Source organism: Acinonyx jubatus, chromosome X (assembly GCF_027475565.1).
Source record: "Acinonyx jubatus isolate Ajub_Pintada_27869175 chromosome X, VMU_Ajub_asm_v1.0, whole genome shotgun sequence".
NCBI lineage: Eukaryota > Metazoa > Chordata > Mammalia > Carnivora > Felidae > Acinonyx > Acinonyx jubatus.
The window spans coordinates 45,428,776-45,441,865 of record NC_069389.1 but is presented as its reverse complement, the minus strand read 5'-3'; positions in this window follow the sequence as shown (position 1 = coordinate 45,441,865).

Genomic DNA, 13,090 nt, shown 5'->3' with positions numbered 1-13,090 from the left:
TGACTTTTAGAACTTCTTTATAGATTTTGGATACTAACCCTTTATCAGATATGTCATTTGCAAATATCTTCTCCCATTCTGTAGGATGTCTTCAGTTTTGTTGATTGTTTCCTTTGCTGTGCAGAAGCTTTTTATCTTGATGAGGCCCCAGTAGTTCATATTTACTTTTTTTTCCTTTGCCTCCAGCAACGTGTCTCCTAAGAAGTTGCTATGGCTAATATCAAAGAGGTTGCTGCCTGTGTTCTCCTCCAGGATTTTGATGGTTTGCTGTCTCACATTTAAATCTGTCATTCATTTTGAATTTATTTTTGTATATGGTGTAAGAAAGTGGTCCGGTTTCATTCATCTGCATGTTGCTGTCCAGTTTTCCCAACACCATTTGTTGAAGATACTGCCTTTTCCATTGGATATTTTTTCCTGTGTTGTCAAAGATTAGTTAACCATATAGTTGTGGGTACATTTCCGGGTTCTTTATTCTGTTCCACTGATCTGTATGTTTTTTTGCTAATCCAAACTGTCGTGATGGTTACAACTTTGTTATATTGCTTCAAATCTGCAATTGTGATGCCTCAACTTTTTCTTTTATTTTTCAGGATTTCTTTGGGTATTCAGGGCCTTTGTGGTTCCATACAAATTTTAGGACTGTTTGTTCTAGATCTGTGAAAAATGTGGTGGTATTTTGATAGGAATTTCATTAAATGTGTAGATTGCTTTGAGTAGTATAGATATTTTAACAATGTTCTTCCACTCCATGAGCATGGGCTGTTTTTCCATTTCTTTGTGTCCTCTTCAATTTCTTTCATAAGTGTTCTATAGTTTTCAGAATACAAATCTTTCACCTCTTTGGTTAGGTTTATTCCTACGTATCTTATTGTTTTTGGTACAGCTGTAACTGGGATTGATTCCTTGATTTCTTTTTCGACTGCTTCATCATTAGCATATAGAAACGCACGATTTCTACACATACCCTGTGACTTTACTGATTTTATATCCTGCGACTTTACTGAATTCATATATTAGTTATAGCAATTTTTTGGTGGAGTCTTTCGGGTTTCACAGAGTATCATGTTGTCTGCAAATAGTGAAAGTTTGACTTCTTCCTTGTAGATTTGAATGCCTTTTATTTCTTTTTTGTTGTTTGATTGCTAAAACTTCCAATAGTATGTTAAATAGTAATGGTGAGAGTGGCCATCCTTGTCTTGTTCCTGACCATAGAGAAAAAGCTCTCAGTTCTTCCCCATTGAGGATGACATTGGCTGTGGGTCTTTCATATATTGCTTTTATGATGTTGAGGTATGTTCCATCTATACCTACTTTGTTGAGGGTTTTTATCAAGAATGTATGCTGTATTTTGTCAAATGCTATTTTCTGCATTGATTGAGAGGATCATATGGTTCTTATCCTTTATTTTGTCAATGTGTTGTATCACATTGTTTTAAAAACACTGAACCACCCCTGCAGCTCAGGAATAAATCCCACTTGATCATGGTGAATGATTCTTTTAATATACTGTTGGATTTGCTTTGCTAGTATCATGTTGAGAGTTTTTGCATCCATGTTCAACATGGATATTGCCCTGTAATTTTAATTTTTAGTGGGGTCTTTGTCTGGTTTTGGAATCAAGGTAATGCTGGCCTCCTAAAATGAGTTTGGCACTTTTCCTTCCATTTCTATTTTTTTTGGAACAGTGTGAGAAGAATAAGTATTAACTCTTCTTTAAATGTCTGCTAGAATTCCCCTGGGAAGCCATCTGGCTCTAGAGGTTTGATTTTTGGGATATTTTTTATTAGTGATTCAGTTTCTTTGCTGGTTATGAGTCTGTTCAAATTTTCTGTTTCTTCCTGTTTCAGTTTTAGTAGTTTATATGTTTCTAGGAATTTTTCCATTTCTTTCGGATTGCCCAGTTTGTTGGCATGTAATTTTTCATAATAGTCTCTTTTAATTGCTTGTATTTCTGTGCTGTTGCTTGTGATCTCTCCTCTTTCATTCATGATTTTATTTGTTTAAGTCCTTTGTCTTTTCTTTTTGATAAGTCTAGCTAGGGGGTTATCGATTTTATTCATTCTTTCATAGAACGAACTTTTAGGGGTACCTGGGTGGTTCAGTCAGTTAAACATCTGACTTTGGCTCAGGTCATGATCTCACAGTTTGGGAGTTCAAGCCCCGTGTCGAGCTCTATGCTGACTGCTCAGAGCCTGGAGCCTGCTTTGGATTGTGTCTCTGTCTCTGTTGAGCCTTGCTAGTAATCTGTCTCTCTCTCTCTCTCTCTCAAAAATAAATAAATATTTTAAAAAATAACAACAAAGAACCAGGTCTTAGTTACGTTTATCTGTTCTACTGGGGTTTTTTGTTTGTTTGTTTGTATCTTTCTATATCATTTATCTTTGCTTTAATCTTTATTATTTCCCTTCTTTGGCTTGCTTTAAGCTTTATTTTCCATTCCTTTTCTAGCTCCTTAAGTTGTAAGGTTAGGTTTTGTATTTGAGACTTTTCTTGCTTCTTGATGTAGGCCTGTATTGCAATATACTTCCCTCTTAGGACTGCCTTTGCTGTATTCCTAAGGTTTTGGACTGTCGTGTTTTCATTGTCATTTGACTCCATGTATTTTTTAATTTCTTCTTTAATTTCCATTTATTTTTTTAGTAGGATGTTCTTTTATCTATCCCCATGTATTTGCAGTCTTTCAAAATTTTTTCTTGTGGTTGACTTCAAGTTTCATAACATTGTGGTCTGAAAATATGCATAGTGTGATCTCAGTCTTTTTGTCCTTTTGGAGGTCTGTTTTGTGACCCACTTTGTAATCTATTCTGGAGAATGTTCCATGTGCACTAAAAAAAACCTGTGTATTCCACCACTTTTGGATGAAATATTCTGAATATATTCATTAAGCCCATCTGGTCCAGTGTGTCATTTAAAGCAATTGTTTTCTTATTGATTTTCTGCTTAGATGATCTGTTCATTGTTGTAAGTGGGGTGTTAAAGTCCCCTACTATTATTGTATTATTGTCAACTAGTTTCCTTATGTTTTTTATTAATTGATTTATATATTTGGGTGCTTCCAATTTGGGCTTATAAATATTTACAATTGTTAGATCTTTTTGATGGATAGACCCCTTAATTATGATGTAATGCCCTTCTTTATCTCTAATTACAGTCTTTGGTCTAAAATCTAGTATGGCTATTCTGGCTTTCTTTTGATGTCCATTAGCATGAAAGATGGTTCTCCATCCTTGACTTTCAATCTGCAGGTGTCTTTAGATCTAAAATGAGTATTTTTTAGGCAGCATATAGATGGGTTTTTTTCATCCATTCTGGTACCCTATGTCTTAATAAGCATTTAGTCTATTTATATTCAGAGTGATTATGTTGAAAGATATGAATTTAGTGCCATTGTGTTACCTGTAATGTTTGTGTTTCTGGTCTGTGTTACTTTTTGTCTTTTTTTTCCAATGAAAGAGTCCTCTTTAATATTTCTTGGAGTGCTGGTTTAGTGATCATGATCTCCTTTAGTTTTAGTTTGTCTGGGAAACTCTTTATCTATCCTTCTATCTGAATGGCAGCTTTGTTGGATAAAATGTTCTTGGCTACAGATTTTTCACATCCAGCATGTTGAATATATCATGCCACTCCCTTCTGGTCTACCAAGCTACTGTAGACAGATCTGCCATGAACCTGATCTGACTTCCCTTGTAAGTTAAGGACTTTTTTTTTCCCTTGCTGCTTTCATGATTCTTTCCTTGTCTGCATATTTTGTGAACTTGACTATGATAGGTCTTGGTGATGGCTGGCTTTTGTTGAATTTAATGGCAGATCTCTGTGCTTCCTGGATTTTGATATCTGTTTCCTCCCCCAAATTAGGGACATTTTCAGCTATAATTTCCTCAAATAAACCCACTGCTCCTTTTTGTTTCTTTTCTGCTTCTGGGACTTATGATACGAATGTTATTATGCTTTATGAAATTACTGAGTTCCCTATGTCTACATTCTTGATCCAATAACTTTTTTCCAGATTCATAATTTTCCATTATTTTTAAATGTTTATTCATTTTTGAGAGACACAGCGTGAGTGGTGGAGGGGCAGAGAGAGAGGGAGACACAGAATCTGAAGCAAGCTCCAGGCTCTGAACTGTCAGCACAGAGCCTGATGCAGGGATTGAACCCACGAACTGTGAGACCATGATCTGAGCCGAAGTCAGATGCTTAACCAACTGAGCCACCCAGGCGCCCCCATAATATTCCATAATTTTATCTTCTATATCACTGATTCATTCCCTTGCTTCAACCATCTTCATTGTCATTGTACCTTTTGGTTTTGCTTCTTGGTTATAACATTTTTTAATTTCAGCCTGACTAGTTTTTGGTTCTTTTATCTCTGCATTAAGGGATTCTCTAGTGTCTTCTATACTTTTCTCAAGCCCAACTAGTATCCTTATGATTATTATTTTAAATTATGGCTCAGATATCTTATTTGTATCTGTATTGATTAAATCCCTGGCCATGACTTCATCCTGTTCTTTCGTTTAGAGTGAATTCCTCCATTTTGTCATTTTGTCTGGGTCACTGCTTTTGTGTGTGTGTGTGGTTGTTTGGAAAGTCTGTGTTATTATTCATGCTCCTGAGAGTAATGGCTATATTAAGAAGAGGTCCATAAAACAAAAAGAAGCTAGAGGACCAGGAAGATGGCGGCATAGGAGGACGCTGGGCTCACCGCGCGCGTCCTGCTGATCACGTAGATTCCACCTACACCTGCCTAAATAACCCAGAAAACCGCCAGAGGATTAGCAGAACGGATTCTCCAGAGCCAAGGGCAGACGAGAGGGCCACGGAAGAGAGTAGGAAGGGCGGCGAGGCGGTGCACGCTCCAGAGACTGGCGGGAGGGAGCCGGGGCGGAGGGGCGGCCCGCCGGCCAAGCAGAGCCCCGAATCCAGCTTGCAAAAGCGGAGGGGCCGGACAGAGTGTGTTCCAACAGCAAGCGGGACTTAGCATCTGGGAGGTCATAAGTTAACAGCTCTGCTCAGAAAGCAGGAAGGCTGGAGGACAAAGGGAGGGAGAGTTGCTGAGCCCCGGGATGACAGAGCTCAGTTTGGCGGGGAACAAAGGCGCTCGCCAGAGCCATCTCCCTCACCCATCCCCCAGCCAAAATCCCAAAGGGAACCGGTTCCTGCCAGGGAAATTGCTCACTCGGGGCAAACACCCAACGCTGTGCTGCTGCGGAGCCACCCCCCTGGCAGCGGGTCTGACTCCCTCCCACTGCCACAGGGCCCCTCCTGAAGTGGATCACCTAAGGAGAAGCGAGCTAAGCCTGCCACTCCTGCCCCCATGCACATTGCCTGCCCACCCCAGCTAATACTCCAGATCCCCAGCATCACAAGCCTGGCAGTGTGCAAGTAGCCCAGACGGGCCATGCCACCCCACAGTGAATCCCGCCCCTAGGAGAGGGGAAGAGAAGGCACACACCAGTCTGACTATAGCCCCAGCGGTGGGCTGGGGGCAGACATCAGGTCTGACTGTGGCCCCGCCCACCAATTCCAGTTATACACCACAGCACAGGGGAAGTGCCCTCCAGGTCCGCACCACTCCAGGGACTATCCAAAATGACCAAACGGAAGAATTCCCCTCAAAAGAATCTCCAGGAAATAAAAACAGCTAATGAACTGATCAAAAAGGATTTAAATGATATAACAGAAAGTGAATTTAGAATAATAGTCATAAAATTAATCGCTGGACTTGAAAAAAGTATAGAGGACAGCAGAGAATCTCTTGCTACAGAGATCAAGGGACTAAGGAACAGTCAGGAGGAGCTGAAAACTACTTTAAACAAGATGAAAAATAAAATGGAAAGGTCCACGGCTCGGATTGAAGAGGCAGAGGAGAGAAGAGGTGAACTAGAAGATAAAATTATGGAAAAAGAGGAAGCTGAGAAAAAGAGAGATAAAAAAATCCAGGAGTATGAGGGGAAAATGAGAGAACTAAGTGATACACTAAAAAGAAATAATATACGCATAATTGGTATCCCTGAGGAGGAAAAGAGAGGGAAAGGTGCTGAAGGGGTACTTGAAGAAATAATAGCTGAGAACTTCCCTGAACTGGGGAAGGAAAAAGGCATTGAAATCCAAGAGGCACAGAGAACTCCCTTCTGACGTACCTTGAATCGATCTACATGACATATCATAGTGAAACTGGCAAAATACAAGGATAAAGAGAATATTCTGAAAGCAGCAAGGGATAAACGTGCCCTAACATATAAAGGGAGACCTATAAGACTCGTGACCGATCTCTCTTTTGAAACTTGGCAGGCCAGAAAGGATTGGCACGAGATCTTCAATGTGATAAACAGTAAAAATATGCAGCCGAGAATCCTTTATCCAGCAAGTCTGTCATTTAGAATAGAAGGAGAGATAAAGGTCTTCCCAAACAAACAAAAACTGAAGGAATTTGTCACCGCTAAACCAGCCCTACAAGAGATCCTAAGGGGGACCCTGTGAGGCAAAGTACCAGAGACATCACTACAAGCATAAAACATACAGACATCACAATGACTCTAAACCCGTATCTTTCTATAATATCACGGAATGTAAATGGACTAAATGCGCCAACCAAAAGACATAGGGTATCAGAATGGATAAAAAAACAAGACCCATCTATTTGCTGTCTACAAGAGCCTCATTTTAGACCTGAGGACACCTTTAGATTGAGAGTGAGGGGATGGAGAACTATTTATCATGCTACTGGAAGCCAAAAGAAAGCTGGAGTAGCCATACTTATATTTGACAAACTAGACTTTTAATTAAAGGCTGTAACAAGAGATGAAGAAGGGCATTATATAATAATTACAGGGTCTATCCATCAGGAAGAGCTAACAGTTATAAATGTCTATGCACCGAATACGGGAGCCCTCAAATACATAAAACAATTACACATAAACATAAGCAACCTTATTGATAAGAATGTGGTAATTGCAGGGGACTTTAACACTCCCCTTACAACAATGGATAGATCATCTAGACAGAGAATCAATAAAGAAACAAGAGCCCTGAATGATACATTGGATCAGATGGACTTGACAGATATATTGAGAACTCTGCATCCCAAAGCAACAGAATATACTTTCTTCTCGAGTTCACATGGAACATTCTCCAAGATAGATCATATACTGGGTCACAAAACACCCCTTCATAAGTATACAAGAATTGAAATCATACCATGCATGCTTTCAGACAACAATGCTATGAAATTTGAAATCAACCACAGGAAAAAGTCTCAAAAACCTCCAAAAGCATGGAGGTTAAAGAACACCCTATTAAAGAATGATTGGGTCAACCAGGCAATTAGAGAAGAAATTAAAAAATATATGGAAACAAATGAAAATGAAAATACAACAATCCAAACACTTTGGGATGCAGCAAAGGCAGTCCTGAGAGGAAAATACATTGCAATCCAGGCCTATCTCAAGACACAAGAAAAATCCCAAATACAAAAGCTAACAGCACAAATAAAGGAAATAGAAGCAGAAGAGCAAAGGCAGCCTAAACCCAGCAGAAGAAGAGAAATAATAAAGATCAGAGCAGAAATAAACAATATAGAATCTAAAAAAACTGTAGAGCAGATCAACAAAACCAAGAGTTGGTTTTTTGATAAAATAAACACAATTGATAAACCTGTAGCCAGGCGTCTCAAAAAGAAAAGGGAGATGACCCAATAGATAAAATCATGAATGAAAATGGAATTATTACAACCAATCCCTCAGAGATACAAACAATTATCAGGGAATACTATGAAAAATTATATGCCAACAAACTGGACAACCTGGAAGAAATGGACAAATTCTTAAACACCCACACTCTTCCAAAACTCAATCAGGAGGAAAGAGAAAGCTTGAACAGACCCATAACCAGCGAAGAAATTGAATCGGTTATCAAAAATCTCCCAACAAATAAGAGTCCAGGACCAGATGGCTTCCCAGGGGAGTTCTACCAGACGTTTAAAGCAGAGATAATACCTATCCTTCTCAAGCTACTCCAAGAAATAGAAAGGGAAGGAAAACTTCCAGACTCATTCTATGAAGCCAACATTACTTTGATTCCTAAACCAGACAGAGACCCAGTAAAAAAAGAGAACTACAGGCCAATATCCCTGATGAATATGGATGCACAAATTCTCAATAAGATACTAGCAAATCGAATTCAACAGCATATAAAAAGAATTATTCACCATGATCAAGTCAGATTCATTCCTGGGATGCAGGGCTGGTTCCACATTTGCAAATCAATCAACGTGATACATCACATTAATAAAAGAAAAGATAAGAACCATATGGTCCTGTCAATCGATGCAGAAAAGGCCTTTGACAAAATTCAGCAACATTTCTTAATAAAAACCCTCGAGAAAGTCGGGACAGAAGGAACATACTTAAAGATCATAAAAGCCATTTATGAAAAGCCCACAGCTAACATCATCCTCAATGGGGAAAAACTGAGAGCTTTTTCCTGAGATCAGGAACACGACAGGGATGTCCACTCTCACCGCTGTTGTTTAACATATTGTTGGAAGTTCTAGCATCAGCCATCAGACAACAAAAGGAAATCAAAGGCATCCCAATTGGCAAAGATGAAGTCAGGCTTTCACTTTTTGCAGATGACATGATACTATACATGGAAAATCCGATAGACTCCACCAGAAGTCTGATAGAACTGATACATGAATTTAGCAAAGTTGCAGGATACAAAATCAATGTACAGAAATCAGTTGCATTCTTATACACTAACAATGAAGCAACAGAAAGACAAATAAAGAACCTGATCCCATTCACAATTGCACCAAGAAGCATAAAATACCTAGGTATAAATCTAACCAAAGATGTACAAGATCTGTATGCTGGAAACTATAGAAAGTTTATGAAGGAAATTGAAGAAGATATAAAGAAATGGAAAGACATTCCCTGCTCATGGATTGGAAGAATAAATATTGTCAAAATGTCAATACTACCCAAAGCTATCTACACATTCAATGCAATCCCAATCAAAATTGCACCAGCATTGTTCTCGAAACTAGAACAAGCAATCCTAAAATTCATATGGAACCACAAAAGGCCCCGAATAGCCAAAGTAATTTTGAAGAAGAAGACCAAAGCAGGAGGCATCACAATCCCAGACTTTAGCCTCTACTACAAAGCTGTACTCATCAAGACAGCATGGTATTGGCACAAAAACAGACACATAGACCAGTGGAATAGAATAGAAACCCCAGAACTAGACCCACAAACGTATGGCCAACTAATCTTTGACAAAGCAGGAAAGAACATACAATGGAAAAAAGACAGTCTCTTTAACAAATGGTGCTGGGAGAACTGGACAGCAACATGCAGAAGGATGAAACTAGACCACTTTCTTACACCATTCACAAAAACAAACTCAAAATGGATAAAGGACCTGAATGTGAGACAGGAAACCATCAAAACCCTAGAGGAGAAAGCAGGAAAAGACCTCTCTGACCTCAGCCATAGCAATCTCTTACTCGACACATCCCCAAAGGGAAGGGAAATAAAAGCACAAATGAACTACTGAGACCTTATGAAGATAAAAAGCTTCTGCACAGCAAAGGAAACAACCAACAAAACTAAAAGGCAACCAACGGAATGGGAAAAGATATTTGCAAATGACATATCGGACAAAGGGCTAGGATCCAAAATCTATAAAGAGCTTACCAAACTCCACACCCGAAAAACAAAGAACCCAGTGAAGAAATGGGCAGAAAACATGAATAGACACTTCTCTAAAGAAGACATCCGGATGTCCAACAGGAACATGAAAAGATGCTCAACGTCGCTCCTCATCACGGAAATACAAATCAAAACCACACTCAGATATCACCTCACGCCAGTCAGAGTGGCCAAAATGAACAAATCAGGAGACTATAGATGCTGGCGAGGATGTGGAGAAACGGGAACCCTCTTGCACTGTTGGTGGGAATGCAAATTGGTGCAGCCACTCTGGAAAACAGTGTGGAGGTTCCTCAAAAAATTAAAAATAGACCTACCCTATGACCCAGCAATAGCACTGCTAGGAATTTACCGAAAGGGATACAGGAGTACTGATGCATAGGGGCACTTGTACCCCAATGTTTATAGCAGCACTCTCAACAATAGCCAAATTATGGAAAGAATCAAAATGTCCATCAACTGATGAATGGATAAAGAAATTGTGGTTTATATACACAATGGAGTACTACAGGGCAATGAGAAAGAACGAAATATGGCCCTTTGTAGCAACGTGGATGGACCTGGAGAGTGTGATGCTAAGTAAAATAAGCCATACAGAGAAAGACAGATACCATATGTTTTCACTCTTATGTGGATTCTGAGAAGCTTGGCAGAGACCCATGGGGGAGGGGAAGGAAAAAAAAAAGAGGTTAGAGTGGGAGAGAGCCAAAGCATAGGAGACTCTTAAAAACTGGGAACAAACTGAGGGTTGATGGGGGGTGGGAGGGAGGGGAGGGTGGGTGATGGGTATTGAGGAGGGCACCTTTTGGGATGAGCACTGGGTGTTGTATGGAAACCATTTTGACAATAAATTTCATATATTGAAAAAAAAAAGGAAGCTAGATCCTATTTCTGTTGGAGCTGACCCTTTGCGGCACTCTCTGATCAGTAGACTTGGTGAATGGGAAGGGTTTGTGCTGGTCTTCTGATGGTGGAGCCTGGTGTGTTGATTCTCAGGTGCACTTGCTGTAGTTGAGATGCACCTGCAGGGTTCCGGGGGGGGGGGGGCGGGACTTGATGTAAGCTTCTCTGGCCTTCACCGCATGGCCCTGATTTGTTCACTGAAGTTGGTCAGTGCTGATGAGCTGAGGGAAGGGTTGGAAATGGCCTCACCCCGCTCTTTCATCCCTGGAGCAAGGAGTTTACACCTTCCACTCTTTAGGGAGCCCTACAGATGAGCAATCACCTGTCTTGCGTCCCTGGCTTCTGCCATATCCCTGGCTTCACCCTGCCTGCATCTGAACTGTCTGCCTGCCAGGCATCATAGAACTCCTGTGTTTTATCTAAGGCATGTGGCTCGCTTGCACAACTCCAACTCCAACTCCAAATTTTAGGGACCCGTGCTTGTCCTCTGGGGGAGGGTCTTACTGCACTTTTTCCATTTGCTGATTTGTCCCAGAAAGGTGGTCACACAACCACACAGCAGTTTGGAATTTATGGTAAAGCAAGCACAAAGCTGGTGCCAAGGTTTGCTGCCCTCAGCTTGCGTCTTTGATCCTATGGTAGGGAACAGGACAGCATTTTGGTGCCACCGGTTCTTTTTGTCTCTGGAGAGGCCATGCCACCACTCCCAAATGCACTCCAATCAGGGGAACTCTTTCTCCCTCAGCACTTCAGGGGATCCTCAGACCACATTGCCCACCCCTGGGTCTCTGCCTTCCTTCCCCACAGGAGCACTGCTAAGCCTTCCTGGCATGACACTGGCAATGATACGGACTACAACTTAAGACTTTGCACTCTGCTGCTTATAATAACTTGTGGTAGTCAGCCCCTCTCCTTTTCCCAGTTAGTGGTTTTGGGGAAGAGTTTTTCTGTGCAATCCCCTGTGCACGCTTTCACTCTTTCTTGCTCCTCTTTTTGTGACCAGAGCTTCCTCCCCTTTGCAACACCTGCAGTTCTTTTCTTCCTCAAATCAACCCTCTGCAGCTCCTACCTTCCATGATGTGGCTTTTTTTCTACTTTGAGTTGTGCAGTTCTGCTATCTCAGTGCTTAGATTGATTTCTTGGGTGTTCAAAATGATTTTATGTTTATCTAGCTTTGCTCAAGGGAGGAGGCAATCTTAGGTTCTCCCTACTCCTCCACCATCTTAAATTCTCCTCCCAGAAGTACCTTTATAAGAAGGAGCCATTTCTGAGTTTTCTATTCTGTTCCATTGAACAATGTTTCTATTTTTCTGCCAGTAATATATTGTTTTAATCACTACAGCACTGTAATATAATTTGAAGTCTGCAATTCTAATGCATTGAGCTTTGCTTTTCATTTTCAAGGTTGCTTTAACTATTCAGAGTCTTTCATGGTTTCATACAAACTTTAATATTTTTATTCTAGCTTTGTGAAAAATGCTGTTGGTATTCTGATAGAGATTACAGTATTAAATGTGTAGATTGCTTTGCATGGTATAGACTTTAAAAAATATTTGTTATCCCAATTCATCAGCATGGAATATCTTTGTGTCATCTTCAGTTGTTTTCATCAGTATCTTATAGTTTTCAGAGTACAGGTCTTTCACCTCTTTCATTAGGTTCATTCCTAGATATCCTGTTATTATTCCTGCAATTGTAAATGGGATTGATTCTTTGATTTCTCTTTCTGCTGCTTCATTATCGGTGTACAGAAACTCAACAGACTTATGTACATTGATTTTCTAGCCTGGGACTTTATTGAATTTGTATATCTAGCAGGTTTTTTTTTTTTTTGGTAGAGTCTTTTGGGTTTTGTATATAGAGTATCATGTCATCTGCAAAAAACTAATGTCTGACTTCTTCATTGCTGATTTAGATGCTGTTTATTTCTTTGTGTTGTCTGATTGCTGTGGCTAGAACTTCCAATACTATGTTAAATAACAGTGGTGAGAGTGCTCATCCCTGTCTTGTTCCTGACCTTAGAGGAAAAGCTCTAAGTTTTTCCCTATAGATGATGATATTAGGTATGGATTTTTCACATATGGCCTTGATTTTTTTTAATATGAAATTTATTGTCAAATTGGTTTCCATACAACACCCAGTGCTCATCCCAAAAGGTGCCCTCTTCAATACGCATCACCCACCCTCCCCTCCCTCCCACCCCCCATCAACCCTCAGTTTGTTCTCAGATTTTAGGAGTCTCTTACAGTTTGGCTCCCTCCCTCTCTAACTTTTTTTTCCTTCCCCTCCCCCATGGTCTTCTGTTAAGTTTCTCAGGATCCACATAAGAGTGAAAATATATGGTATCCGTCTTTCTCTGTATGGCTTATTTCACTTAGCATAACACTCTCTTGTTCCACCCATGTTGCTAAAAAAAAGCCACATTTCATTTTTTCCCATTAACACGTAGTATTCCATTGTGTATATAA